This window comes from Rattus norvegicus, chromosome 1 (assembly GCF_036323735.1).
Source record: "Rattus norvegicus strain BN/NHsdMcwi chromosome 1, GRCr8, whole genome shotgun sequence".
Classification (NCBI taxonomy): Eukaryota; Metazoa; Chordata; class Mammalia; order Rodentia; family Muridae; genus Rattus; species Rattus norvegicus.
In genome coordinates, this window is record NC_086019.1 from 208,595,068 (window position 1) to 208,618,782 (window position 23,715).

Sequence of the window (23,715 nt, forward strand, 5' to 3'; positions counted from 1 at the left end):
TGTGTGGTCTGTGCTGATACCTCAACACTTTTCTTTATATTGGTTATATCATTATAACTGATGTGTACGCAGTGTAAGCTGCTCAAGTTAGGGTGATTAACACGTCCACCTTTTCATGTTATTTTTTCCATATATTGGTCACTTTCAACACCTTCTCTAGTTATTTTGAAATATATGATTACTTGTAGAATATAATTGTTCTATTGAGCTCTATATCTTTAGGATTGTTTCCCTCTTGTGCTGTTTTGACATCCACTATCCATCCTACCATTATCCCTTCTCTCCCCTCCATATCCAGGATTCTTGATACCCCCAATTCTAGTATGTGCTCCTATGCAATTTACTTAAGTTCTACAAATAAAACTGTGGACTTTGTCTTTCTTTGCCTGTTTTATTTCCCCTCATAGTATGGCCTACATTTGCCTATATGTTTGCAAAATTTAGTGTCTACTTTCAAGCTTCTGGAGATAGGAATACAGAATTTGAGATTCTGATTAATTATAATATATGCATTGAGCTCTATGGATTCTCATGAACAATTGAAAAGAATGTGTTATATGGCTGCTTGGTGGGATCAAGTGTGCAATTGCCACTTTCTGGTCAGCCTGTCAGTTTTTCATGCTCTTTGCTGCCCTTGTTTGTGCATGTATATCAGAATTGCTGTCTACTGTTGTCACAGCCATCTTGATTGTCTTGGATTTATGTTGTAGGATATGTCTTGCATCATTTCTATTTTCTACCTGCCTATGGAATTTTATTGGAAGTAAATTTTTGTCTTATATAATTAGGTTTTTAAAGAACCTGTCCTATTTTTTAATTGGCATACTTTTGACAATTTACATTTAATGGAATTGCTGCATGCAAGGGCTTATGCTAGTTCTTTGGGGTTTTCTGTCTTCTTTCCCTTCCTTTTTGTTGGTGATATGAATCTTTACATGGACTCTCAGTTTGACTTATCTGCATTAAGTAGTGTTTTTGAGGTCATCTGTTGCAAAACTGTTTGCTCTAGGCACTGTACACATTAGCTTTATTACCACTTACTATGGAACTGGACTTTATTCTTTTATGTTCCTCTGCCCTCCCCACTTATAATTACCAAGTATTTCCTTTGCATGCATTTAGAGTCTTATCAGATGGGCTGCAGTTTTTTTAAAAAAATGTAATTGTCAAACAAATTTAGATAATTAGAGCAGGGGAAATATTGCACATTTTGCTCATCACATGCCTTTTCTCTTCCTGCCTCACATTCCTGCTTCTTTAATTATTTCTTTGAAGAGGTTACTTTATCCATCCTTTAAAAATTGCATTTATTACTATTGTGTGTGTGTGCACACATGCGTGCCCGTGCATATGTGTGTGTGTGTGTGTGTGTGTGTGTGTGTGTGTGTGTAATGTGTGTATGTGAGGTTGGTACATATGCCATAATGCACACTTGGAGGTCAGAGGACAACATTATGGAGCTATTTTTCTCCTTTCATCTTGCTGTTAGTGTATGAAACACTCTGACTCAAAGCAACTTGGAGAGGAATGGGTTTATTTGTCCATTGAGGTCACAGAAAAAGTGTGAGGGAAAGTGATTGGTGGGAGAAGTCAGGGCAGGGACTTGAGGCAGAGACCATGAAGGAACACAACTTTCTGGCTCATTTACAGGCTCATGCTTAGTGCCCCATGGGCTCTCTAACATCTATTAACAATCAAGACAGCTCCCAACAGACATGCCCACAGGCCAATCTGACCTGGGCAATCCTTCAGCCGAGACTCCCTTCTCAGGTGACTCTAGACTGTGTCAGGTTGACAGTGAAAGCTGATTAAGACAGGTGGGTTCTGGAGATTAACTCAGGTCATGGGATCTATCCCTGCGGAGCCATCTTGATGGCCCTACTTTGGCCATCTTGACAACAGGTCTGCTGCTGATGGTTCCATATGAGTGTTCTGCTTTGTTCTTCCCCCACACAGAGCATGTGCCCCCACCCCCATCTTCACTTACTGAGTCCTGTGCTGCCTTCTTTTGACACCAGGGTTTTTGATGAGAAGTTCAGCATTTTTTTTCATGGTCCCTACCTTATATTTAAGGCATTGTGTTCCTCAATTTGTTTTCTAGACTTTTCCATTGGCATTCACTTTTCTATTGGCATTCATTTTCCATTGGCATCATTAATAATGATGTAACTTGAGGTGAGCTTTCATGGGCTTATCCTCTCCCTCTTCTCCCTTCTTCTTCCTTTTCTTCTGCCTTCCTTTTTTCCCCCCACTTTTGAAACAGGGTCCAATGTAGCTCAGTCTAGCCCAGAACACACTATATAGTCAAAGCTGGCTTTGAATTTCTGATCCTGCTGCCTTTAACTCTTCAGGGCTGGGATTTTAGATATGCACAATCACTCCCAGATAACTCTTGTCTTCTGGTTTTGCCTCCATAGGGAAGGTGTGCATGAGCCTTGCTTCACTTCCTTTATGGAGAGCTGGAGTTCGTGGCCTCTGCAGATCCCAACCCTGAGAAACCTCTGTCTTTACTGGAAGGTCTGGGAGTTCTGGCCCTCCATATTCCCTCTACTGGTGTCATTGGTGGAGTCGCAATGTCCCTGAACAGTTAGGCAGCTCTGCCTCTATTGTCTTCTGGTAATAGACTGGAGCACAGGGATGGACATACTGAGGCTGCCTGCCAGGCTCCCCAAGATGGCCAAACTTGTACTGGAGGGAAGGAGAGGATCCTTAATGCCAGTGGCGCTCTCTCTCTCTCTCTCTCTCTCTCTCTCTCTCTCTCTCTCTCTCTCTCCCTTCCCACCTCCCTGCTTGGCAGAGCTAGGGGCCCTGGTTAGAAATCCATGCTCTCACTTAGCTTTGCTGTGGGGCAGGCAGGGACCTTGGTTCTGAGCGTCTGGCCAGAGTTGCTAAAATGTCCTCTGACTGAAAGAGAGGGCTTTGGTTGTGGGATTTCCCTCATCCCACTAGGGTTTCTGGCTTTTTCTGTGTTGTTTTGTGACTCTTTCCAGGACATCGTGAACACTGACAACCAAAACACATGCCAAAGACATTATTCCACCAGAGTCTACCTCAGTGGCCCAGTGAGCTTATGAGGATGACTCACAGGAGCGTGAGTGAGGGGTACTCTCAGGAAGATGCGTGACAATTGCTCATAGGAGCCATGGGGCAGGGTTATACATGCAGGAGCATGGATGACTTAAAGGCAGCTGCATCGCTGGAAAGCCCCACACCCAGCATGTCTGATGACTGAGAAAGCTGCATCCCAGCAGCTCCTTATACAGCTTAGCAGCAGCTCCACCGAGGAGTCCCCTTCCCCCAGCACCTGTCACTGTTCATAAAGCCTTGGTCGGGCCCTTAGGGGTCTTTTAACTTCCTAGCTTTAATTTTCTTAGTCCTGGGCACCTTGGATCCCTCTTCCCTCCCTGAGGAAATAGCTATAAAACAAGCATGTGTGTGGGATGATGAGGCAAAAGACCAGGGTACTTGGAAGTGTCCCCACTGGCCACCAGTGGCCTGGCTCCCAGAATTCTGCTTGATTTGCGTCTGGCATCTGGGGCCCAGCTGCACTGGGGAAGGGGACCAGTGTAATTACTCCATGTGTGTAAAGAAAAAATCCAACTGTTGGTTTTTAAGTTCAGAAAAAGCAAGGTCTGTGGAAAGTTGTACCATGTGCCCCATGCAGTCCCACCTGACAGTGCCCTGACTCCTGTCTTTCAGGTTTAGAAGCTTCTCCACTCTCTCCACCATCCAGAGTGAAGGCTGTGGCTGCTGAAGGGAGCCTTCCTGTGGGACCTGGTGTGCTGACACCTCTGGTGAGTGGGAACCTGGTCCCTTGCCCTGTCACAGGAACAGTATTGATATTGCCCAAGACAAAACCGTACGCTTACCTAAAACATCGTTTGATTGTTTCTGTGATTTGTGCATATGTATATGTGTGCATGTATACATATTCATGTGTGTGTGTATGGTATCTATGTGTGTGCATGCACATGCATATGTGTGTGTGTGTGTTAAGTCTACAGTGTGGTTCTCTCTTTTTAAAAGAATAAGTGGTATGTGTACAGAGTGTGTGTGTACAGGTGCACATCTGTATATGTATGGAGTGTGTGCACGGTGCACATCTATATGTATATGGAGTATGTGTGTACAGGTGCACATCTGTATGTATGGAGTGTGTGTACAGGTACATATCTGTATGTGTACAGTGTGTGTGTGTGTGTGTGTGTGTGTGTATGTGTGTGTACAGGTACACATCTGTGTATGGAGTGTGTGTGTGTACAGATGTACATCTGTATATGTATGGAGTGTGTGTACAGGTGCTCATCTGTATGTGTACAGAGTATGCATGTGTACAGGTGCACATCTGTGCATTCATTTAGAAATAGGGCCTCTCACTGAGCCTGGAGCACAGGCTGTCTTTCTCTGCCCTCCTCACTGGCCTTGCAGTTGTGTGCTGCCTTGCATGCACAATTTTACATGGTGCTGGGGATCCGAACTCAGGTCCTCAGGCCTGGGTGGCAGGCACTTTATCTTCTGAGCCAGCTCCCAGTCCCTATTGTGTGGCTTTCAGTTGCCTTCTTTGGTGTGTAACAATGTCAATTGGTCAGCCATGCCCATGAGAGATGATCTTGCATATTTCACTTCCCCAAAGCATTCTGGGTCACTTCAAGCCATGTTCTCTACTGGTGGGTGTCTCAAACACCTGCCAGTGCTTCATCAGCTACAGGGTTCCCCCAGGCTTGGGATGGTCTTTTCAGGAGAGGGAGAGAAGTAGATGTGGAAGTGTGGAGCTGGCAGCACCCCTGTCTCTTGGAGGGAGGGTAGGGGACACAATGTCTTGTTCCTATTCAGGGACTGACTGTGGCTCCAGGCTGGTGCCTGCCCACTGCCTTTCCCAGAAATAACATTTTGTCTGTTAGTTGTACTAGAATACATACAATGCAAACTTCCCATGTAGCTGTTTTCACTGGACAAAAGATGACTCTGTCATATGGTCATTACCAGTGGCTCTCCAGAAGGGAGCTCTGCCCCATTGAACACTCCCTCCCTTCACCCCCACACTTTCCATTCATATGGGTCTGATTGGGGACTGACATAATGGAGTCAGATCTGACCAGAGTGTGATGTCTGCTCCACGTTGGAGTGTGTGTCGGAGTGTTATTTCTTCCTATAGGGCCATTTTGAATTTAGGGAGGCACATTGCATCGTATGGCTGTGCTGTGTAGGTGGATGTTTTCCTTTCTGTTGGGTGGATGTCTTGCAGTGGATGCTGTGGGACTCTGTTGAACTTCCGAGAGCTGGGCAATGATTGCCATCCTGGTGAATGTGCAGAGCGTCCCATCGTGGTGTGGAAGGACCTCATTTGACCATCAGCAGCCCACTGTGGTATCTGTGCTATGGGAGGTTGACCCACCTCTTTGTTCTGGGAAATTTGAGGTCTGGGAGCCTGAGGGTTAGGTTTCTGCTGAATAACTGTGGAGATGGCTGGCCGCACAATCAGGTGTGGCTGGGCTGAATGTGTGGAGACAGCAGCTGAATGTCACCACCATTTCAGTCAGGGCCTTGGGTCTTTGTCTGTCTGACTGGGGAGAGAATGAGTCACTCCAGGGTTTTGTGGGGTCTAGTCAAGTGCTCAGCACACATGCGTGCCTGGGAACTGTAATTTGGAAAACTGGTCTTTGTTGGCCTGACATATTGGTCCCTAGGTGTGTGATTACATGTAGGACCTGCCAGGAGATGAAGCCTGGAGGACCCAAGATTGGTCAGATCATGACCAGGGAATGTGACCCTGTCTTCTTAGGAGTTTGGCTTCGGCAAGTTGGGGCTACTCTTCATGCTGTCTATGCAACATGAGCAGAATCAGGTTACTCTGCCCCCTTGCTGCCAGAGCCTGGCCTGACATTGGGTGCCATGGGAGCCAATGACCTGCTCTTGGTGAGTCTACTTAGCTGGATGGCAGTGGCTGAGCTCCAGGACCTATCAAAGCTGGTGAACCAACCATCTTTGTCAAATCCGAGATTGCTTTGGGGGACCTGCCACCAGAAGCATGTGACAGGTTGGTGGATGGCCCCAAACTCACAGAATCCTGATCCCTTGATCTTTGTGTGGCCACAAGGAAGCTGGCAACATGACTGAGTTGAGGGCCTTGTGTATGGGAGATGGCCTGGATACTCTTGTTAGTCTAAAGTTGTCAGAGCTCTTGTATAGGGGCTGAGGGAAGCTAGGAGGTGGAGGAGACAATGCCTCATGAAGCCAGTGCAGCCTGGAGAGATGTAGCTGTGCTTATTGTGTAAGCCTGGGGACCTGGGTTTGATCCTCAGAACAAAGGTAGAAGGAGAGGGCAGGCTTCATCTGACCGCCACATGTGTGACATACATACATCTTACATACACATGATGATGATGATGAGATGATGGTGGTGGTGGAGGAGGAGGAAGAGGATGAGGAGGAAGAAGATGAAGAAGAGGAGGAATGGGAGGAGACAGAAGAAGAGGAAGGAAGAAGAAGAAGGAGAAGAAGAAGAGGAGGAGGAGGAAGAGGAGGAGGAGGAAGAGGAGGAGGAAGAGGATGAGGAGGAAGAAGATGAAGAAGAGGAGGAATGGGAGGAGACAGAAGAAGAGGAAGGAAGAAGAAGAAGGAGAAGAAGAAGAAGAGGAGGAGGAAGAGGAGGAGGAGAAAGAAGAGGAAGAGGAAGAGGAGGAGGAGGAAGAGGAGGAGGAAGAGGATGAGGAGGAAGAAGATGAAGAAGAGGAGGAATGGGAGGAGACAGAAGAAGAGGAAGGAAGAAGAAGAAGGAGAAGAAGAAGAAGAGGAGGAGGAAGAGGAGGAGGAGAAAGAAGAGGAAGAGGAAGAGGAGGAGGAGGAAGAGGAGGAGGAAGAGGAGGAGGAGGAAGAGGAGGAGGAGGAAGAGGAGGAGGAAGAAGAGGAAGAGGAGGAGGAAGAAGAGGAGGAAGAGGAGGAGGAGGAAGAGGAGGAGGAGGAAGAGGAGGAGGAGGAGGAGGAGGAGGAGGAAGAGGAAGTAGAGGAGGAGGAGAAGAAATATAGTCATGGCTTATGGATGTCTGAGGGCACAGGAGCTGAGAGATGCACAGGGACTCTCTTCTGAGGCCCTTGGAGAGTGCGATATTTCTCACATTGATCCGGCTGGGGATCCTGAGTTGTCGACATTGGCTTCCAAGAGCAAATCTCTGCTGCTCAGGGCCAGACTTTTGTACTTTATGGAATGGTTGTAGGAGACCTGCACAGGGTAGTGGGCTCCCTTTTAAGCTTCTGGCTTTCACTCAGCAAGAAGACAGGTGTGGGCATCCAGTTCTGAGTGCTCAGGTTCCCTTGACAGCAGCACACTGGTTACTGTGGGAACGCCTGGTGGTGGTTTCCTAGGTGGGCAGCAAGAATGGCAGGCAGCACTGCCCTGTGATCTTTGGGATACTGAGGGTGCAGGGAGGGTTAGCGTTTGTGCACAGAGTGCATGAGATAGGAGGTTAATGCAAGGACCTGGCTTGAGGTACTATGTTGGTGATACAGGAAGATACTTGATGTCTTGCTGTGAATTCTTTTTGAGCACACACTGGAGTATTGTACCTGCACACTCATGTGCATGTAACACACACACACACACACACACACACACACACACACACACACACACACACACACACACCAGGCCCAGACAGAGAATTTAGCCTGGTGTCTATGATATGATGCATGTCAGACCGTCAATATGAGGGACTCTCAGAGAATGTTGCAGGGGTCAGGTGAGGCAGGAAGGTGGACAAGAAACCACCAAGACATCACCAACCCCAGGAACTGTGGGCCAGTTTTGGCTGTCACTCCATGTGTGGTCCATGAGTCTAGAACTCTCTGGACCACAGCCTTCTACCTGCACAATAGCTAATGTTTTCACTGGGTAGAGAAAAATGCAGCTCAAGATTCAACATCGGCACCGTGGACCTTGTGAACTGCAGCATTGAGGAAGTGTGTCTTGTAAAACCTGAAATGTTACAGTGGGGATCAGGCTCAAGTACATGTAACGGTGACAACAGTGACGGAAGGTGGGCAGAGGGGAGCCGGTGCAGGGCATGTGTAGCTTGCAGTATGGATTGAGCCCTCCGAAATGAGAGCCTGAGGAGGTAAAGTGGGATTCACAGCCACTTCCTCAGAAGCCCCGCCTTGGGAGAGGCACACCAGAGATGGCTGGGATCCAACAGCAAAGGTGGCCTGGCTTTCAGAGCCATTGCAAACAGTGTGCACTGTCCAGCATACCTCCAGGATATGGGGGTACGGGAGAGCTGTGAGCAGCCACTGTACATCAGACCAAAAGATGCCACTGGAACAGCCTGGGTCACTGTAGAAGGCAAGATGGCCACATGAATACCACGCCTCCTCAGATAGGATTCTGATTACCTGAGCTGCACATGGTGGCCAGCCACCCTGTCTAGGACAAGCAGAGCCATAGCCAAAGCTGCAGGCTTCCACACTTCTGTGAACAGAATCGTCGACATTAGGGAGTCCAAAAGTCAACAGGAGCTAAGCGGGTAGCCTCTGGCTAGGAAAACAGGGCTTTAATTCCTAAGGGGTAAGGGCACACTTTTATCTTTTAGGGTTATTTTTCTTAGTAATTTACAAATCGATATAAGATTCACATAAAACTTACTCTGGTGGCTGACTGGATCTGGAATCAACTGGGTGCTCCTGTGAAGGACTTTTTTTTTTTTTTTTTGATCAGATTATTTGAAGTGGGAAGGGCCACACTTGATCTCAGCAGCAGCCCAGATGAAAGAATGGGATGAAGGAAACATTGCTTGCTTACCACCACTCTCAGTGGCAAGTTCAGAGGCCGATCACTGAGCTGCACCAATGCTAGGACCGACTTTGTCCTTCTGCTGTAGACGGAGTCCCAGCAGCCCCTCAGGACTCCCTCAGGCCTTTAGCTTTCAGCCTCACTGACTGAGCAGCTGCCAAACGCTCCATCACTCTGGGTGAGCCAGCTGAGTCAAGCTACCCAGACAGTATGGTGCAAGCCAGTATGACGCATCCTCTTTTAAAATACCTCCATCCTTCCTATTGGTGCTGTTCCATTGGAGAGTGCTGTCTACCATGTTTACCACTGTAAAGTATCCGAGTCAGTGGTTCCTAGGTATACTATACAACCATACCACTCTCAGTTCTAGAATATTCTTACCTCCCCACAAAGAAACTCCTAGGTCAACAGCAGTCATTTCTTACCTCACCCTGGCTCTGAGTAACTACTCTTCTGGACACTGTATAGAAATGGTTAGACAGAATATGGCCTTTTGTGCTGTGTGATTTCACTTGGCATAGGGTCCTCAAGGCTCATCCACACTATATCTGTGCCCTGCTCTTTTTCACAGCTGTATAATATTCCATCACTTGGATCCTTGCTTGGTATTTGCCAGTGATGTGGCAATGAAGGGGAGGACTGCTGGTAGACAAATGCTTTAACTGCTCATGGGTTTGGAGGGAGGAGAGGAACTGCCCACAAAGTGACAAGCCTCTCTTGGCTGGCAGACTGATCGAATAGGGTGAATCACTCCTGATTGCCCCAGAGGAGGGGAAGGCCATTCCTGTCATTCTCTTAGGGTGCAACAACCCTTCCTGGATCCAAGGACACTTCTCATACCAGTTTCCAGCTGGAAAAATAGGAGTTACCCCTCCCCCACCCACAGTGATGGCCAGCCTTGGTTATAGAATGGGGATGCTCTTGAAACCAGGGTTCTGTTGGGAGGTATGGTAAGAGACCCCTGGGTTCAAGGGATCATCATGGAGAAGGGCTGAAGCTTGGCACTGTGTAGCAGGTTGGAGTCCCTGAAGAGAGGCCAGAAGGTCATTTGTGAAGGAACAGCATGTGGTGACCCCAGCCACTGGAGATGCCAGGACCATGGTGATCAAGGACACTGGAATCCCAGGACAATGGGAGGATCATCAAGGACAGCAGCAGCTGTGGAGTGGAGTCTGCCTAGCCTGTGTGTTCTGTGCCTGTGCACAGCAGAGCTGGAGAAGTGGAGCTGCCCAGGCCTGTTGGAGCCCAGAAGATGGAGCAAGGGCCGGATGCAAGACGTTGAGCTACAGGATATAATGTACACTGCTGTGTTTGTTATCCCTTCGTTCAGACTGACACTGCTCCCAGGTTCTTCCCTCTTGGAATAAGAATGTACTTAGCTTGATTCTTCTTTTTATTTTTGAAGGAGCTCACAGTTGAGAGACTTTGGACTAAAGAGACACTGCGTGTTTTAAAGAGACTGGACTTTTTTTTAAAGTGTTGAAATAAAAAAATGTATGTGTACGATGTTTGCCTGATGGTATGTCTGTGAACCATGTGCATGCAGTACTTGTGGAGGCCAAAATAGAGTGCCAGGTCCCCTGGAAGTGGAGTCACAGACAGGCGTGAGCTGCCATGTGGGTGCTGGGAATCAAACCCAGGCCCTCTGAAAGAGCAGCTGCTGCTCTTAGTCCCTGAACCATCTCTCCTGCCCCAGGTGTTGAAATGGTTAAAGACTGCAGGAATTTAAAAGTTGCACCAAGTTTTTCATTGTGATATTAATGTAAGATCTTGGAGATGAAAGTCAAGGATATTATGATTTAATAATTACGTGTTCGTGTGTCAATTTGGCAAGGGGTCAATTTCCTGGTTAGCGCTTGTGGACTTGACATAAGATAGAGTTGCCTGGGAAGAGGAACCTTAGTTGAGGAATGACTTCTGCCAGATTGGCTGGTAGAAAAGCCTATGGAGGGTTTTCTTGATTAATGATTGATGTGGGAGGGCCCAGCCCACTGTAGGCTGTGCCAGCACTTCGTAGGTGGCCTTCAGTTGTGTAAGAAAGTTGAGCAGGCTCTGGAGAGCAAGCCAGTAAACAGTATGCAACTAGGTTCTGCCTCAGTTCCTACCTCTGGGTTCCTGCCTTAACCTTCCCCACTTCCCTCCATGATAGGCTGTAAGCTGTAAGATGAACCTTTCCTCCCCAGTTGCTTTTGGTCATGGTGTTTATCACAACCATAGAAAGCAAACCAGGACAGAAGGGGTGCTGGGCAGGGGCTCCCAGCTCCACTGCACTTAGGCCACCCACAGAATTCTCAGCTCCCCCAAAGTGAAGATTCAAACTCAAGCCCCTCCATGTTCCTCAAGGCTTGGCAGGAGGTGGAGTGAGTTGGCGCAGGCTGGCCCTCTGAGGGACTGCCTCTCTTTTGTGTCATTAGTGGCTCTTGTATTGCTTTGGAACATGGCCTCCTCTGTGTGGGCACTCTCAGTCAGGTGTCGGGCCTGCCTTCCTCTGCTTTAGGTGCCGAAGGGAGTAGGTGGCTTAGTTATTCCCCCCTCTTAGCCAGCAGCTGCTGAGCTGCACACTGAGCGCTCTGCAGGCTGAGGCTGGCAGGTCCTGAGCTTCTGGCTAAGTAGATTGGGCTGCTCCCATGGAGAGACAAGAGCAAGATGGACTTGGGAGCTTTGCAGGCTGGGTCCCTGGGCCAACAGGGAGGCACTGGCCAGGAAGGGTGGCAGGCTAAGGCTGCCCCAGACAGCTGGAGGCTGAGGAGCTCCTACTTGTGAGATCAGGTGTTTTTCTTGAGTGGGACAGAGTTGAGGGGGGAGTGGATATAGTGTGCCCCGAATAAGTGTGCTGCTCAGGCACAATAGCTGTCCTCTTGCTTTGTTTCCAATCTGATAGAATAGGAGTCCCCACCCCCACCCCCAGGCACTGAATTTTGTGCCACACTTGGAAGAGAAGAGGACATGGATGGGCCTCTCACAAAGACACATGGTACCCTACTTACAGTTCTTTCGTCCGCACACTGGAGCTAAAGCTGTTCCCTATCAGAAACTACTTCAGTTTTGAGTTTGATCATTTTGGGTGGAGGGATGCTAATAGTCTGGTCCTCTCTTGGTAGCTGGCTGGACTTCAAGCCCCAGCTCCCACTCAGCATCGTGGGAAGAGTGGTGTAGGGCCCTGTGCTCTCCTGTTCCCTAGGATGTGAGGTGGGTCCAAAGGAGTCAACACTTGTTAGGGTTTGGATGTATTTGAATACTTGATGCCCTGTAGGTGGCGCTGTTGTGGGAGCTGCTGCCTGGGGCAGCCTTAGCCTTTCCTACCCCCCCCTGAAGCGCGTGCCACCCTTCCTGGGCAGTGCCACCCTGTTGGCACAGGGACTCAGCCTGCAAAGCTCCCAAGTCTGTCTTGCTTTTGTCTCTCCATGGGAGCAGCTCAGGCTACTCAGCCAGCAGCCCAGGCCCCTTCCGGAGGTGGGGCCTGAATGGAGGAAGCAGGCAGCTAGGGGGCAGGTCTTGAAGATTATACCAGACCTAACTCCCACTCCTCTATCTGCACCCTGGTCTGCCAAGACTCGAAAAGTCCATGCTGCATGTTCCTGCTGTAGTCAACTCTGCCATGCCTTCCACACCTCAAGCCAAAGGAAATTTTTCTTTCCTTAAATTGTTTCTGGTCATAGCAAAGGAAAAGTGACCAATATAATATATCATATAGTATTTACACTTGTGTGTGTGTGTGTGTGTGTGTGTGTGTGTATTTATGTGTGTGTATATGTGGGTGTGTGTGTGCATGTGCACCACAGTGCACTTTTGGGGTTCAAAGGACAACATGCAGAAGTTGATTCTCTCCACCATATGGGTCTAGGGATTGAACTCAGGTCTCATTGGGCTTGGCAGCAAGTGCCTTTCCACACTGGGCCATCTCACAGCCCCTTCTATGCTGTTTTTAAACCTAGGATGTTTTAATGTTCCATCCCCACTGCAAATTGAAGAGCACCCACGACTCTCAGAAGAAGGAAGGGATGGCAGGGCCTCACTCTGTCTTGTCAGGGACCTCAGATGTCCACAGGCCCTCCTTCCCAGCAGGAGCCTGGGGCAGAGGAAGCTCTGGGCTGGCTTTAGGACCTCGGTCTGTTTCACAGCTGTCTTCTTTCATGGGAGGCCGTATGCCAGTGCCTGTGCTGCCCCCTCGCCCCCCAGAAAGGTTTCTCCTCAGCAGAAATGATATACTGCTGCTTGTGGCATGGATTAGAGCTGGGTTAGAGCTATGGCTCCAGACTTCTGCTTTTCAGCAGGGCAGCCTCTGTTTACTAGTGTGTTTTGTTTGTAAGTCTAGGCCAGCAGGGCCTTCTCACCTACAGACCCAAAGTCCCTGAGAGTCCACCAAAACATTCTGTCTTGGGTATTTGAATTTCTCTCACCTACCTCATTGTACAGAAGATAAGGAGAAATCTTAAGTTGTCTGAAATATTCTAGAATAATTTTTAAGTTTTCTCCTGCTCCTTTTCCCATGTACATGCGTGTATGCATGTTTTGCATGTGTGGGCACACATCTGTAGGTGTGCATGCACGTGGAGGCCCCTGGGGTTGATGTAATCTTCTTTGATTGCCTTTACCAGCTTAGTCTTTGAGGGCCTTTCAGTCAAACCCAGGGCTCATCAATATGGCTAGTCCTGCTAGTCAGCTTGCTCTGGGGATGCCCAGGCTCTGCCCTCCGAGGCTGTAATTACAGGAGGGCTGCTATACCTACCTGGTATTTGCATGGATTCTGGAGATCTGATCCCTTGTCCTTGAATTTGTGAGGCAAGTGCTTTAACTGAGAACCATCCCCAAGCCCAGTTTTCAGTTTTCTCAACAGTATCTCTTAGTGCAAAAATCACTCATGTACACCGATCCCTTGGCTATATATTTGTCTGGGATAAAAAGGCTTGCTGGTTAGCACCCAATATCAAAGTGAGCATGTTCAATGTATAAAACAAATTCACCTCCTGGGCAGTTTTGAAGATGGCTTCACACCTAACCTTAGGCCTGAGTCTCCATGTCAGCAGAGAACAGCATCTCCCAAGGGAAATGGCTAGATGGTCCCAACAGTCTGACTGTCCATCTCAGCAGTAGGGTTAACCCTTGGCTAGGGCATACAGCCACTCCTCTGGAATCCAGGATTTGTCTACCTCAAGATCCTCATTCCAGTGGGCCTGCCATGGCTTTATATATCTCCTGACATCCAGTGGGCTTGGCCTTTCTGCCCATCATCTGCCTGGAGTTCATCTGTCACAGTGACTGGCATATTCTACATGGCAGGATGGCTTAGTAGGAAGCTGGAGCCCCGTATGTGGTACCTGAGAGTCACCTTCTGAGAGCCATTCTCAGATGTGGCCTTGGTGGCCACCACAAGCACAAAGCTTGTCCCTCAGTTATCTGTCTCTGCCTTTTTCCAATCTTGGGGTTACTGAGGACACACTGGACATTGCTAAGGCTTTGGGTCTCCCTGTATCGAGTTTCCCAGTGTGGCAGGCATGATCTTGCTCTTGTCCCAGATGTACCAGCTGATGGCCTATGGAGGCCTGGACCATGTCCCTCATAAGTACAGACATTGGCTTTGTTTACAGAATGACTCTTTAGTGAGCTGACACAGTATGATGAGGTCAGTAGTCTGGGTTCTGTTTCACAGGGACGAGATTATAGGAGGTGACTGGGCCCACTCAGAGAGACCATGTAAGGATGGGGCATGTGAGCATGTTTCCATGGAGGTTTTGTTCACCTGCTACGGTGCTGAATATCTGCCTTCTCTCTGAGGGGCTTGACCATGGGAGCAGCTGCGCCCCTCAGGAGACCCTTGGAGATCATACCTGTTAACAGTCTCCAGTGGGACAGGGCAGGCTCCTGGCATCAAGACAAGTACCCTGCATCCCCAAAGTTCTATCCAAGGTAGCATTTGCCTGGGGATGGCAGAGTACTTAAGTGCTCTTTTATTACGTAGGCGTTCTCTTTGCTGGCACAGCTTTTTGTGAGTTCTTGCAATGGCTGGGGCTCTTCAGAGGTATAGTTGCTTCCGAGTTACCCATGCACCTAAAAGTGACCCCCACAAGCTCACTGCCCATCTAACTGTATCAGACAGAATCCTTTCTTTGGTCTGTTGGTGACTAATCTACCAGAGTGAATAGTGTTTCTTTCTGTCTCCGAAGGAAAAGTCCCATGACACATGGGACAAACCTTGGTCTAGTGCCTTTCTGGAGAGACCCACCCTGGTCATGCCTGCATTCAAGACTCTTTGGAATGTGAGGTGATGCATGTTGGCTGTGTGGCTGCACTCTTGAGAAATGTGGCAAGAGACGCCAGGCAGGGAGCTGCGGAATAGGAGATGGTACCGTCTGCTGCCACTGCTGTGTGAGTTAGGGGGATGGAGACCCTTCCCAGGCCTTAGTTTCCTCACTAGATTGAGGCTGGATTTGAGGTCTCCTCTGTGTGGGTTGAAGAAGCCATCAGTGCCCAGATGTGTGTAGAGCATGGAGGTTTCTAGCCAGTAACCTCATCCCCATTGACTTGGCTTTGCTAGAGATCATGATGGATGACTTGGAGGCAGGATAGAGATGCATAGGGAATGGCTGTATGAAGATACTGGGAGAAGACACCATCTGCAGGGAAAGGACACAAGCCTTGGGGGAGCCCCGAAACACATCTGTCTTAGCTCTCCAGCATCCAGGATGAGGCTACAGCTGTGGGTGGCCACCAGGGGCTCCTAGCCTGGTCCCCTAAGATTCAAGATTATCCCAGGCCATCTGCTCCTAGAGAGGTATTTAAGGGCACTGTTTGCTCTTGCAAAGAACCCAAATTGGCTTCCTGGAACCCACATTTAACTACTCACGACCATGATGTCTAGTTCTGGGACATTTGACACCCTCTTCTGGCTTCTGTAGGCACTACACACACATAGTATACAGACATACAAGCAGGCACACACTCATACACATGGAATAATAAATAAATAAATAAATAAATAAATAAATAAATAAATAAATAAATAAGTTAAAGGTAGTAGCTGAGACATATCAACCCCCCTGGGTTGTTCTAGCACTTTCTAAAAGTTTATGTTCCTGGGCTGGAATTAATTCAGTCTATGTGGGCAAATGTGGTGTGGTTTATTTATTGTGGATTGACAGGTTTTTTTCAAACATACCATCTGTAGGTGTTTTATAGAAGTTTATGTCTATTTTAATTAACAATTGAACTGGGGCTTTTTTTGTACCATTTTATTCTGTGCACATGCTCGTGTGTGTGTGTGTGTGTGTGTGTGTGTGTGTGTGTGTGTGTGTGTGTATGTGTATGTGTATGTGTATGTGTGTGTCCTGGACTTCAACTGTAGACTTCTTGTCCACAGCACTGTGTTAGTGGGGGAACTCTCTGTTTTTTTCTGTTTTGCTGGTTTCCGTGTTACGGCCCTCATGAAAAGAAAAGCTATTTTAATTGTCCAGAGCACACCACCTCCTCCACAGCTTTCTGTGGGAACTGCGTCCTGCGTTCTCATCGCCTCTGCCCTGTTCCTCTTGGTGCAGAATACCAGCAGGTAGCATCTCTTAAATAAAGAAAGGCGCAGGCTGTGTGCCCATAGCTTGTTCATGTAAATGCCGCGATGTTGAGGAAGCTGGGTAGTGCAGCTGCTGCACACCTGGAATAAGACAAGCCAAGGCCACCAGCCACTGTGGTCTACATGTACAGCTAGAGATGACCTCTGTCCCCAGGACAGTCGGTGGTTATTCTGTTATCCCCATGATGCAGTCAGGCCACATTGGACTCCAGTTGCCAGCTCTGGGGGGCATTCTGGGCCTGGTGGATTCCCCATGGCAAGCTCGGGTTTGTGTGAACATGGGTTGTCAGAGGTGACCCCACTCTGTGAACATGGGTTGTCAGAGGTGACCCCTCTGTGTGAACATGGACTGTCATTGAGGTGGCCCTGTAGGTTGCCTTTGCTACTTTGTGAGTTCTTTTTCCTTCTGCCCTTCTGTACCCCTTTTCTTCCACCCTTACAACCCCTTAACACTGGATGAGAGAGAAAAAAGGACACAGGGGAAGGAGATCCCTGAATAAAGTCAGGGGTCAGAAAGGAGTGACATCATCACTAGACTACTTCCTGATGATTAGGGCTGTGGAGTTCCTTGGGGCAAGTTTGATCTTCACTGTTGGGATATCTAATTTCTTTTTGTTGTTGTTTCTCTGTGCACGACTACTTAACAAACTGTGACCAACAACAACCAACACCCCACCTCCCAGGGTGCTAAAGTCCCCAGAACTCCAAACATCACACAATCGCAGAAATTATCTGCAGCTGGCAAAAATTATACTCCTGCACTAGGCAAATCATAGTCAGCTGCTGTGGACAGACTGAGGCAGCCCCATATCCTCCTATACCTAGGAATAAAATAAAAACACATTCTTATAATATTTCTGTGTTTGTTGAAAGGAAGCAAAATTCTCAGTACATGTGAATTTTGTGTGATCGCGATATGTTTTGTTATTAATTAAAATTGTCTTTGACAGTTCCATATGTGTGCATTATGTGTTCTGATGGTTCTCATCCAATCCTCCCTCTACCTCTGTTCTCTGCTGATCTCTTTCCCACATTCCTGCCCTTTGTTTTGTTTATATCCCTCTGGATTTAGCCAGGCTTCCCATGTGGCCTTGGGGCTGGATCTCTCCAGGAGCTGGCAAACTCAGCAGCTGGTGCACAGCAAAGGCAATGACGCCCTTTCCCAAGGTCATCTGGATGTCCCTGGGCTCCCAGCCCACCACCTCCACAGTGGCATGGAAGCAGTTTAGGGAAAAAGCTGGAATAATCCAGAACTTACCTTGTTTCCTACGTTAATGCCCTGCATTTGAAAACAGGTGTTTTTTCCATCTATTTCAGCTTATTGGTGGTATTGGGAGGGAGGCTAAACCCAGAACCCTCACTGACTCCATGGTGGAGGAGGAGATCCCCACAAATCTTGTCCTACCCAACCCCCAGGCTTCTTTGCCCCTGTCTCTGTTCTCTCCTGTGCCCCTCCCTTTGGCCCTTCCTCACTGGCCAAAAAGAAAGGAATCATTTTGTCTAATTTTCAGCATGAGACACACTTAGAGCTCATGAGAGAGTCACAGAGAAGGAGGAGGCACCAGGTCCCCTTCTTCCCTAGCTGGCAGCTGTTGCTTGCTTGTCTAGGCTGTCCGTTCAGCCTAGGCTTGAGGAGTTGCAGGCTGTTTGCTATGTGACTGAGTCCACAGATCAAAGGAAAGGAGGGACTCTTGAGCCCCGGGACTTATGTTAGATAAGGCTTTGTGTTCTGACCTAACAGGGTGGGCATCTGGGGAGGAGGCAAGACTAGACACTGGGAAGATCATGCCTCGCTGAAGAACTCAGCCAGTGAGGGATTCGGGGGGCAGAGAGATACAATTAGGAATTTAACAACTGTTTTGTGCTAAGCAGCAATGTGCCAGTCTTTTCTGCCTTCTCTGTACGCTGACTGCAAAGGTATCAATGAACTGCTCCAACTTTCACCCTTTGACCCGCCCCAGCTCTGCCCTCTAGGTCCTTAAGCCCCTCTTCAGTATTCTTCCATTCGGCTTTTGTGGCCAAGCGTCATGTCTGCGTGCCCACCTTAGCTGTTCCTTCATTGGTTCTGCCAAGTCCTCAGAGATAGACCGGCTGCCTGTGAAGGACCACTGAGACCCCAATTCTTGCTCTTGATCCCCGAAGGGAACATGGGAAGTTCGGAAGGTGACATGGGAAGTTCGGAACACAGGGGCATTCATTGTGTCCTCAGGGCTCCAGGGTCTTTCAGGTGCAGTTCTGGTGCTGGTGTTTGTGACCCCAAAGCCTGCTCCTCTCAACTTTTCCAGGATCTTAACAGCAGTATCCACAGGCTGCTTAGACACACTTTCATTTGATGCTTAGGGACCTAGGGAGAGGGAGATGTTAGACGCAAATGGCCATATCCCTTGTGAGGGCGTTGAGTCCCTAGAATGTGTTACTGTCACCTAGTCCTCACCAGGGACCTCCTCCAAGAGAATAACAGATCTCATGAAAATCACTTGCAGGTATAACATGTTCTCCCTGACACTGAGGTGGAGGAGGCAGGAGAGCTGTCATCCACCAGAGTCCAGCGGGGGACAGAAGGCCAGCAGTTCCCGTGGTGGTTAGTGTTGACAGTCAACTTGAGAGGATCTATAATCACCAAGAGGATAGAGCTCTGTGAGGGATTATCTAAATGAGGTTAGCTGAGGAGGGAAGACTCAATCCTGAGTGTAGGGGGCATCACCTATGGGCTGCTATTCAGACCGAATGAAAAGGAGAAATAGGTCTGAGCACCAACATTCATCTCTCTCTGCTTCCTGACAGGGGATGCAATGTGAGCAGCTGCCTCACTCTTGCCACTGTGCCTTTCCCACCATGATGGGCTGTATCCCCTTGAACTGCGAACCAGAATAAGCCCTTCCTCCCTTAAGTTGCTTTTGTCAGCGGGTTCCACCCCAGCAACAAGAAAGAAGCAAATGCAGCTCCAGGCCTTGGGCTCATAGATGCTCCAGGAACATAGGCTAGGCTGATCTGAGCCGTGGTTGGATTGTCTTATGAAGGATATGTCATGGCTCTACTCATGAGACAATAACAGCAGACAAGATGTCTCCAGGTCTTGTTTGGCCAAGCTTCTCTCTCTCCTGGAGGGCTTTGGTTGGTGAGTGAGACCCACATCCCAAGGTAGGAGGAGCAGGATCTCGGGTGGGGCTGAGAGCCCTGGAGCAGACAAAGTGCAGAGACATTTCAGAAGATAGGGCTCTGGGCAGGCATCTGATTGTGGTCTGATCGAGTTTGGAGGGAGAAGGGAGAGCAGGCTCAGGCTGGGGTTTGACCCCTCTCAAGGCCTTGGGCACTGAACATGAAGGCTTCTGAGTGTGGGCGGTGTCATATCCTAGGACCTGATCCCAAGGACCCAGTGCATGGCTTGAAGGTTTTAAACTTTCCAGATATATCCTCTGAAGGAAACCAAAACATTGGCATTCAGATTGCAGAGGATCCTGGGTCCCACAGCTGTCTGAATAACAGTAATCAACCAAAGCCAGTCTGGCCTAAATACTGTCATTGAGCGTTGATGACAGTGGTTGGGTAGCCACAGCCCCACCGAGGGCTGTCCCAGGTAGGCCTGTGCTTGGCAATCAGGACTCTTGGGACTGCAGGTTTTCTTCAGTTGGTCTGAGTTGGTGTCTCGAGGGTCATCTCACTCTGTGCCAGGACTGGCGCCGGCTACAGAGGGCATTAGGAACTCTGTACAGAACTGTGTGAGTCCAAACACTTGCTTCACTATTTTAAGTGTTTTTGGTAACACACATATTTCAGCCTCAAAAGGCCAGAGGTATTTCTCTTTTCTGTGCCTTGAGACTGGTGTGTGGGTGTGTGTGTGTGTGTGTGTGTGTGTGTGTGTGTGTGTGTGACTGACTGTGGGGTCCAGAGGTCTTTGTTGGGTATCCTACTCTATCTTTTAACCTTAGTTTCTCAGACATAGTCTTCTGCTGAATCACTTTGTCTAGATAAGTGGTTCTCAACTGTGGGCCTCAATCCCCTTGGGGGATCATGCGACCTTTTCGCGGGGGTCATCTAAAACCATCAGAAAACACAGATTATTTACATTATGAGTCATAACTGTAGCAGAATTACATTTATGAAGTAGCAACAAAAATAATTCTCTGGTCGGGGGTCACCACACCATGAGGATCTGTATTAAAGGGTCACAGCGTTAGGAGGGTTGAAAACCACTAGTCTAGATTAACTGACCAGCGGTTCCAGGGATGCTCTCATCTCTGTGTCCCCGGTGCTGGGATCACATGGACATGGTATCATGCCCAGTTTTTTATGTGGGTACTGGGGATTTGAACTCAGATCCTCATGCTTACATGCCAAGCACTGTACTGTCTGAGCCACCTCCCCACATCATAGCTCTGTAAGTCTGTTGTATGGTGCACCTAGGACCAGAACTCAGGGACTTTCCTCAGCTCTGGGCACTGTGGTTTAGACTGTGCATCAGCCTCAGGCCCCAACGCTGGCTATGACACTGGAGGTGATCATAGCAGAGGTTCCATGGGAGGCTCTTCTGCTGGGGGTCTCAGCTGATGAGTCTCACTGTACTGGTGTAGCACCTGGGCCTAGAGTGGAACCCAGCAGGGCTGCCTGTTCTTCTGTTGTAGCCAAGGTCCCTGATCAATAATGTCAGTGTACTTTAGCTAGGCCAGAGGCTGCAGCAATGCAACCGCAATGCTGACTGTTCCAGTGACGGTTGGTCCGAGTGTTCAGACATGCGTCTGAGTGTACATTTTATACACAAAACATTAGTGGCACCTTTAGTGACTCCTGGGTTGTAGGGCTGGCTGGCCTTTTCTCTGTCATTTGTAGGCAATGTGAGGATTCAGTTATCCTTTCTATGTTAATCTCTTACCTGTCTGACACTTTTTTTGCTAGTTCAGTTTATCTTGAGCGTCTCTTGGGCTTTCAGCGCAGTGTAGGTAATTACCCGGAAATAGTGATTACCTCCATTCTTTCCCAGCCTTGGGCAGGGGTTGACTTTTCTGCCTGCTTGCATTAGTTGGGGTGCTGTGTCTCAGTGGTTCTGTTGAAGTTAGGGAACGTATTGCTCCCCAGCGTACAAGGGGTTGATCATGAGGGAGGTGCCCCTTATTCCTTGGTGTCTATAGAAGACTGTCCATGGCCTGGACTTCTTCTGCCTCTCACACACAGGGATTTGCTGGGCACCGGGCAGAGAGCTGCAGACTGAGCAGTATAGCAAAAGAACTCTCAGCCTGTGACTCTTCACATCTTTCACTTCTTCTGTGAAGCCTTTGCCTTGCTTGTCCTTCCTAGACATGACGGCCAGCTCTGCAGAAATGTTGTGTGATGATCTAGGTGTGGGATGAAGAAGGGAGGAGCAGAGTACATTGTGGCTCTGGAACTCTTGGATTCTGCTGTAAAGAAGCTAACGTGCAAACCCTGACTAAAACCAGGTAGCATAGGGGCTGCTTGCAATAGGAGCCATGGCAAAAGCTGGCTGAGCACAGTTTGTGCTCTCCATTATCTGGGGGAGTGGGGAGCTGAGTGAAGCAATTTCTGAAATTGCCCCAATGCTGGCCAAGGAAGGGTGGGAGCCATCACATGGGTTGTCCCATTACCAGGATCAACCAGGAGCGGCACCTGCTTCCAGGACAATGTCAGCACCCTCCCAACAACCTTCTTTTCAACTGGCCTAGAATTTTCCTCAGAAGGCAACTCCCCAGACCTTTGGTGGAATGAATCAGCCCAGCATGGCAGATCCCGTAGGCAGTGCTGGTTAGGGGAAATTGTTGAAGCTGGTAGCATCTGTTTTCTGACTTAGACCCTCAAGTCTGACATGATGAAGATATTTTAGGGATGGAGACATGGCTCAGTGGATAAAGTGTCTGCTATGCAAGCTGAGGACCTGCGTTTGCATCCCAGGACCCATTTACAAAGCGAGGCAGGCATGGTGGCACACATCTGTAGGATCCCTGGAGCTTGCTGGTCATTCAGTCTAGCCATCAGTGAACTGCAGGGTCAGTGAAAGAATAAGGTAGAGCGCTCTCAGATGGGATATCTGGCCACATGAACACATGTACCAACGTGTACACACACACACACACACACACACACACACACACACACACACACACAGAGAGAGAGAGAGAGAGAGAGAGAGAGAGAGAGAGAGAGAGAGAGTGTGTGTTATTGAGTGGCTATCATATCATGTCCCCACCATCCTTTTCACCTGGATAAGGAGCCATTTCAGACTTCTGTCTGGCCCCCGCTGTCGTGTGAGCACAGCTCCTGTCTTCAAAGGTGCTGACTGTAGCTAGGCAGCTTCTGTTCCTGTTGGGCAGGTTGTCTGTGGCCTTCAGGGAGAAGCCAGCTCAGTCCAGGAAACCTTGGTAGAGTCTGTCTTAGTTGTTTTCTGAGAAGCTTCCTCGCCAAGCACTATGGTGGCTTTGGCTCTAGTGGAACCCAGGCATTCTTATTTATCCAGGTGTGTTTCCCAAACCCACTTGATCTGAGAAGGCCTAGAGAGCATGGGTGTGTGAACTGAGGAGGCCTAGAGACCATGCGTACATGAGCTGAGAAGGCCCAGAGAGCATGCGTGTATGAGCTGAGGAGGCCTAGAGACCATGCGTGCATGAGCTGAGGAGGCCTAGAGAGCATGTGTGCATGAGCTGAGAAGGCCTAGAGTGCATGCATATATGAGCTGGAGGCAGTTTTCTAGCACCGGTGGTCAACAACTTGAGAAGGTGCTGAAGTCAGCAGCTCACTCACTGGGGAGAAGGGCAGGCTGAAGGGAAGGGCATCATAGAAGGGGGTGCTTATGGGAGCTTTTACTTTGGTTCATGTAAAACACACATAGGGCCAGACTTGGGGGTCTGCTCCTTAGAAAACATTCAGGGAAATATCCAGAGAACTAAGACAGATGAAGAATCTGACCCTGAATGTCAAGATCACCCATTCACGGGATGTTTCACCAGTGTTTCAGCAATGGCGGCGTGGGTGCTATCTCAGGGCACCTTGGACAGGTGGTATGGACAATAGGAATCTGTTGTGTCACATCCTGGAGGGTGGAGATGAGAGATAGAGGTGGTACAGGGCAGGCTCCTCCAGAGCCTCTCTTCTTTTCTTGCAATGGAGTTTTCTAGCTGCCCCTCACATGGTCATCCCTCTGCCTTGTATGTGGCTGTGTCCAAACTCCAGCACCTGTTAGAGACCCTGTGACAGTTACTCTTGACTGTTAACTTAGTGGGATTTAGAATCACCATAGAAACATACTTCTGGGCATGTCTATGGGGCTTCTAGATTAGGTCCATTGAGGTGGAAGATCCTGACTATGGGTGGTGCCATCTCTTGACCTGGGATTTTACAATGTTTAAAAGTAGAAAAGTGATCA

General features: G+C 48.7%; 1 protein-coding gene across 16 annotated transcripts in view; it reads left to right on the forward strand.

The window, feature by feature from the left end:
- Shank2 (SH3 and multiple ankyrin repeat domains 2) overlaps positions 1-23,715 on the forward strand; it is a 445,157-nt gene that overhangs the window by 19,924 nt on the left and 401,518 nt on the right. For 15 of the 16 annotated variants that reach the window (XR_005490582.2, XM_063274304.1, XM_063274282.1 and 12 more), the window contains exon 2: positions 3,700-3,794. The gene's annotated coding sequence lies outside the window, so the exon portion shown is untranslated. 16 annotated transcript variants of the gene reach the window in all.